Below are 7,444 nucleotides of genomic sequence, written 5' to 3' on the forward strand. Positions count from 1 at the left end.
ACGTAAATGTATCTGAGAACCGAAAGAACCTCATTACAGAATAGACTATAGTGGTAACACACGATACAAATTATATTCCGATACATCGATTATATTTCTTTTAATTTTTCTAGACTGTTGAAAGTTCACGTATCATCTTGGTCTCATCGTGACTTAAAATTAAATAACACGTCAGAAACTGTAAAGTTTTTTTACTAAGAATATGAAACACGACTTTAATACAAATAGTCATGCGTATCGTGACAATGCTTTTCCTCAAACTTGCAAGTAGTGAAAGGGGATACTCTAGGGACAATGGGAATTACCATTACAGGACCCCTTGGGACAATCTGGGGACTATGTAACTTTAACATGGGGAAAAATCATGGGTCACTCTGGGGACTATGTAAATTTAACATGGGGAAAAATCATGGGTCACTCTAGGGACAAGGGAAATTGAACATGGGAATAGAGTGTGGGTCTGTCTAGGGACTAGGGGAATTTAACATATGGAAATTGAACATGGTGGGTCTATATAGCGTCAAGGGGAATTGAACATGGTGGGATTATCTAGGGACAATGATGGTAGAGGGTCAAACACAACAGAGACAGAGACATACATACACTAGTACAAGCGTGAGATTTATATATAAAGCATTACCAAGACCTGAAATCTTGCTGGGGTGTTCACAAATTTGCATAATTGTAATGATCCTATAAATAGCTATAATCAAGGAAATGCTCAACGACAAAATAGATGTGACTAAAAGTAACGCTAAAATGACGAAATTGTCCCAGAATTTAAAGGAAAATAAACATATCCCCGAAAATTAAGTTACAATGGTTTAGACTAAAATGGATAAAATTAGTAACTACTTACAATATCAACTTGTGTGACGATCGTGGATAAACATCCATGTATCTATTTATAACATCCATGTATCTATTTATAGCTATAATCAGCTAAAATTCATATGAAATCCCACTATCTATTTATACTACAACTCGTGGGTTATTCCTTTGGAAAACCCCACTATCTTTTTATAGCCTCAGCTTGAGTGACGTTCCTTTTTATGAACTCTAGTACATATGTATAGCTACAACCTGTGGAAAACCCCAAGTCCATATTTATAGTATCAAAATTTCCAGCGTCAGTGACGTCACTGTACTGGAAACTAGGGGATAAATGGCAACAGTGTTGCAAGTGGATGACCTGAATACGCGTTACTGTAGGTAGGTAGGTAGAATGTATTTGATAGGGATAAAGTGAGTTTTATAGGGACAAACAGAGACCAATACACACACACACACACACACAGACACACACAAACACAGGCACACCACAGAGGGAAGAACAAAAAACAAACCCAAAATATACTATTCACACAGGGAAGAGGAAAAACCCAACAAATATACAATCCAGACGTTCTCACACTAACACACACACATACACACAACAGATCGAAGAATAAAACCAAAATTAAAATATAGTATCCATACAAACGTACGCTAACGCATACAAACCCCAAATATACTATCCACACAACGTCGCTAACACGTACAAACCCCAAATATACTATCCAAACAAAAGTACGCGAACGCATACAAACCCCAAATATACTATCCACACAACGTCGCTAACGCGTACAAACCCCAAATATACTATCCACACAAACGTACGCGAACGCATACAAACCCCAAATATACTATCCACACAACGTCTCTAACGCATACAAACCCCAAATATGCTATCCACACAAACGTACGCGAACGCATACAAACCCCAAATATGCTATCCACACAACGTCTCTAACGCGTACAAACCCCAAATATTCTATCCACACGACGTCGCTAACGCACACAAACCCCAAATATACTATCCACACAACGTCGCTAACGCGTACAAACCCCAAATATTCTATCCATTCAATGTCGCTAACGCGGAAAACCCCCAAATATACCATCTGCACTCGGGAGGAAGAAGAAAAAAACAACCAAATATACGATTTAGATAACGTACACGAATAAACATACACACAGACACACACACAAACACACACACACACAGGGAAGAGGACATAACTGAGCTTTCATCAATGTTCTCCACATATGCCATTCTATGTTGATAGTATATATAAAGGGTTATTTCTTCACTCCGTGTGGATAGTGTATAATGCTTTTCCTCTTCCCTCTGTGTGGTTAGTATATTATGGCTTTTTTCCTCTTCCCTCTTTGAGGATAACGTATATTGGGTTATTTATTTCTTCTTCCCTCTGCGTAGATTGTAGATATGGGGTTTATTTTTTTTACCTCTCACCTCCGTGTGGATAGTAGGTATGGGATTTGTATTCTTCCTCTTCCATGTGTAGATAGTATATTTGGGGTTAGTATTATCTCCCTTCTGTGTGGATAGTATATTTGGGGTTTGTATTTTTCCTCTTCCCTGTGTGTGTGTGTGTGTGTGTGTGTGTGTGTGTGTGTGTGTGTCTGTGTGTGTGTGTGTATTCGCGTACGTTATGTAAATCGTATATTTGGTTGTTTTTTTCTTCTTCCTCCCGAGTGTAGATGGTATATTTGGGGTTTGTCCGCGTTAGCGACATTGTATGGATAGAATATTTTGGGTTGTACGCGTTAGCGACGTTGTGTGGATAGTATATTTGGGGTTTGTGTGCGTTAGCGACGTTGTGTGGATAGAATATTTGGGGTTTGTACGCGTTAGAGACATTGTGTGGATAGTATATTTGGGGTTTGTATGCGTTCGCGTACGTTTGTGTGGATAGCATATTTGGGGTTTGTATGCGTTAGAGACGTTGTGTGGATAGTATATTTGGGGTTTCCACGCGTTAGCGACGTTGTGTGGATAGTATATTTGGGGTTTGTATGCGTTCGCTTACGTTTGTGTGGATAGTATATTTGGGGTTTGTATGCGTTCGCGTACGTTTGTGTGGATAGTATATTTGGGGTTTGTATGCGTTACAGACGTTTTGTGGATAGTATATTTGGGGTTTGTATGCGTTCGCGTACGTTTGTGTGGATAGTATATTTGGGGTTTGTACGCGTTAGCGACGTTGTGTGGATAGTATATTTGGGGTTTGTATGCGTTAGCGTACGTTTGTATGGATAATATATTTTAATTTTGGTTTTATTCTTCGATCTATTGTGTGTGTGTGTGTGTGTGTGTGTGTGTTAATGTAAGAACGTCTGGATTGTATATTTGTTGGGTTTTTCCTCTTCCCTGTATGAATAGTATATTTTGGGTTTGTTTTTTGTTCTTCCCTCTGTGGTGTGCCTGTGTTTGTGTGTGTCTGTGTGTGTGTGTGTGTATTGATCTCTGTTTGTCCCTATAAAACTCACTTTATCCCTATCAAATACATTCTACCTACCTACCTACAGTAACGCGTATTCAGGTCATCCACTTGCAACACTGTTGCCATTTATCCCCTAGTTTCCAGTACAGTGACGTCACTGACGCTGGAAATTTTGATACTATAAATATGGACTTGGGGTTTTCCACAGGTTGTAGCTATACATATGTACTAGAGTTCATAAACAGGAACGTCACTCAAGCTGAGGCTATGAAAAGATAGTGGGGTTTTCCAAAGGAATAACCCACAAGTTGTAGTATAAATAGATAGTGGGATGTCATATGAATTTTAGCTGATTATAGCTATAAATAGATACATGGATGTTTATCCACGATCGTCACACAAGTTGATATTGTAAGTAGTTACTAATTTTATCCATTTTAGTCTAAACCATTGTAACTTAATTTTCGGGGATATGTTTATTTTCCTTTAAATTCTGGGACAATTTCGTCATTTTAGCGTTACTTTTAGTCACATCTATTTTGTCGTTGAGCATTTCCTTGATTATAGCTATTTATAGGATCATTACAATTATGCAAATTTGTGAACACCCCAGCAAGATTTCAGGTCTTGGTAATGCTTTATATATAAATCTCACGCTTGTACTAGTGTATGTATGTCTCTGTCTCTGGTGTGTTTGACCCTCTACCATCATTGTCCCTAGACAATCCCACCATGTTCAATTCCCCTTGACGCTATATAGACCCACCATGTTCAATTTCCATATGTTAAATTCCCCTAGTCCCTAGACAGACCCACTCTCTATTCCCATGTTCAATTCCCCTTGTCCCTAGAGTGACCCATGATTTTTCCCCATGTTAAATTTACATAGTCCCCAGATTGTCCCATTATTTTTCCCCATGCTAATTTTACATAGTCCCCAGACTGTCCCAAGGGGTCCTGTAATGGTAATTCCCATTGTCCCTAGAGTATCCCCTTTCACTACTCTTGCACGATTTTGTTATATTCAATGTATGTCATATCCGATTCAATTCTTTGGGACACTCACATATACTTTTATGTAAATACATATATAGACTAAGAGATGATAACACGCGTTAGGGTTAAGCTATGCTGATTATGTTTTAATATAAGCTTTATATCATTTCTCGTATATTACTGCATGTCTTGATCTAGTCCATGTATAAACTATAAAAGTGTTATTTTTACATTTTATGACTTTATGTTGGTATGGAATTTTAAGAACTAGGTTAATACGGAGAGGGAGAGGGATAAATTGAAAGAAGTGAATCTAGGTCTACCGAAGATCTAAAGTTACACCAAAACACATTTAAAACGCTCAATGAAATTCATTACTCCAGACTTCATCCCAGCGAAACCGATTCCATTTCTAGGAACTTTGAAACCAGTATTTTAAATTTTATAGTCCGTTTAGAACAGTTGGTGAGTTAGGATGGAGTTCAATGAATAACAACTTTGACATTGGCTTTAACTTGCCACCTAGTCATGTACAAGAAGTAGCCATGCTTATCGAATTGTAGTAGACTGCATTTGTCATATGTTTGACGAAATACAAGGCGTTTATTTATCGACTTTAACCCAGTAGCAGCCAAGTAGTAAATTAGAATACAATGTGCCCAAAAATATGGTTAGTGAATGTTCTCCTAAATATCTGAAGCACGACGCAATGCTCAGTTTCACTCTTTTTGTCTGTATTTATGGTACATCTAGTTTTACTGCACCACGTGGTCCTATTTTCATGGTACATCTATTGTCTTCATGTACCCTGTCACCCTATTTTCATGGTACATCTCTCGTGTTAGTACAGACCTCGGCCCTATTTGCATGGTACATATCTCGGATTACTGCAACCCGTGGCCCTATTGTCACTTCGTCCCTCATGGACGGGTGGCGAATGTAGAAAGAGTCCGTGTTATCATCAGCTTTTGGTTCACTTGAGGATATACTATCGTATACTATGGGAACGATCTTATTCTCAGGGTGCAATTAATGAACATATGCGTCAAATGAAGGTAACATTATTTAACGACAGAAAATATGAGCCAAACAACTCAAGTGACTTACAGGAAATGTCTGTGAAATTATAGTGTGACTAAAATGAAATGCAATATATTATGAACTAAAGTGATGTTAGTTTAAGCTGAATCTGTTAGTAGAACACAATTTTTTTCATAAAGCTTGTTAACATACGTTATGACTAACAGGAAGCAGCAAGTAATTACATATGCTTTTGTAACTGAAAGTACTTTTAAGTATAGATGTACAGAGCTGAGGCATGCAAGTGCATGAGAATCCAGTGTGTCAAACAACTAATTAGCAATAAAGACTAAAATACTCATGTGTATCATGTTATTTCTTATATGCAAGGTTAACATGGTTAGTATTGAGTCAAGATTGGTTGAGCCATTTTGTATTTAGCGCCTCCGACAAAGACTAGGAAATGACAAAGGTCGTCATCATCATCTTTATTTAAATTATAGACGCTTTCGCCCATATTTGCAAAGGTCGTGAGCGCTGACCTCTTTTTATACTATCATTATTGACCAATGAGAATTTAGCACTTGCGATCATCGGCCGAGAAAGAATTACTGACCGATCACAAAATCACGCATCAAACATTCTATGCTGAAAGTGACGTAATCTTATGAACATGAAGACCCAAGAATACGAGACACGCTAAAGAATTAATTCCACACGAATGATTACAAATAAAATGCAACTACACAAGGCGTCATACATTTAAGACGTAAGTAGATAAGCCGTGTGATCAGAATGTCAAAATACGTTTCTTCCAACATCCGTCGACAACACATCGTAGCGGTAATACACAACATGTGCTCGGCATTAATGAACGTTCAAATCACGTCTGGCGAAATAAGTCTACTTATCTGTGAATTAAAACTGGGACATTTTAAGCATAACAAGTACATATAGCTATTATGGTTATTCCTAGTTGCATGAAATAGCTCACTTCATGAACAAGATATATATTACGATGGTGCAGTGAACGCGTATTGCCATGCTGTAAACATGCTAAAGTTGACGCTGTTGACTTAAACCAGATGTACCGGCATAATACCATTTACATGGTATATCATTCGTCTTGCTGCAATCCGTGGTCCTATTTTCATGGTACATCAATCGTCTTTCTGCCTACCGTAGTGCGATTTCATGGTACATCTCTCATTCTAATGCACCATGTCACCCTATTTTCATATGTGAGGATTGCTACTATTCAATGTAACTCCCACATATCATTATCAAGGGGTAAACATGAGGGAGAGAGAGAGAGAGAGAGAGAGAGATCCTATATCAGATGGAGACTCCAGCACTTGAGCTACCAACCGGAAGTCAGGATGTCCCTCGAATACAAGAAGTGTATATTTCTAGTGCTTGGTGGAGAGGCCTTACATGATTCACGATACTAATTATAATATAATTCTTAACCTCAGGTCACAACTTAAATCAAGGATGTACTCCGAAAGTTCGCGATGAGGTCATCCGAACAATCTTTGTTTTCATTTTTAAATGCATAATCATGAGCCAGAAAGTCGAAAGGCTCTGTTGGTGGTCAGTTGACGATTGCAACATAAGAATTATATGAAAGAATATGTAAGAAAGATTGTATATAGGTTTGGATGGCCATGGTTAATTTCATAACGAGAAGCAAAAGTTTAGTAAAACGAATCTTTTGAGAATTATGCTATTTTTAATTGAGAAAAATGGAGACAATATTTTACTGATAAAATTTCAGTCCTTTTTACAGACCTTATTTGGAAAACCCATTATCGATATATACACCTCATTCCTTAGGTGTGGAATTGAAACCACGTGTTTCAAAAACGTGTAAAAATGCAACGGGACATAATGGCTTTCTCCACATACAGTCTTGCATTAAGGTTGGGCTGTGCTATGCAATATATATTTCACCTTGATCATTCAGGAATTGAATTTTCTTTTGAAATTTTTAATATCTGACTGTGTTTCCACTGGGTTACTATAGGAGCTGAAACAGCAATGCGAGCCACTCAATATACAACTGTGCTTACATATATTCAAATAAAAATAAACCAGTCTTCTGATCATTGTTTTATTATTGCAATTAATGCTGTATTCAT

The sequence above is a fragment of the Sinohyriopsis cumingii genome, chromosome 16 (genome assembly GCF_028554795.1).
Source record: "Sinohyriopsis cumingii isolate HCF-2022 chromosome 16, ASM2855479v2, whole genome shotgun sequence".
Taxonomy (NCBI): domain Eukaryota; kingdom Metazoa; phylum Mollusca; class Bivalvia; order Unionida; family Unionidae; genus Sinohyriopsis; species Sinohyriopsis cumingii.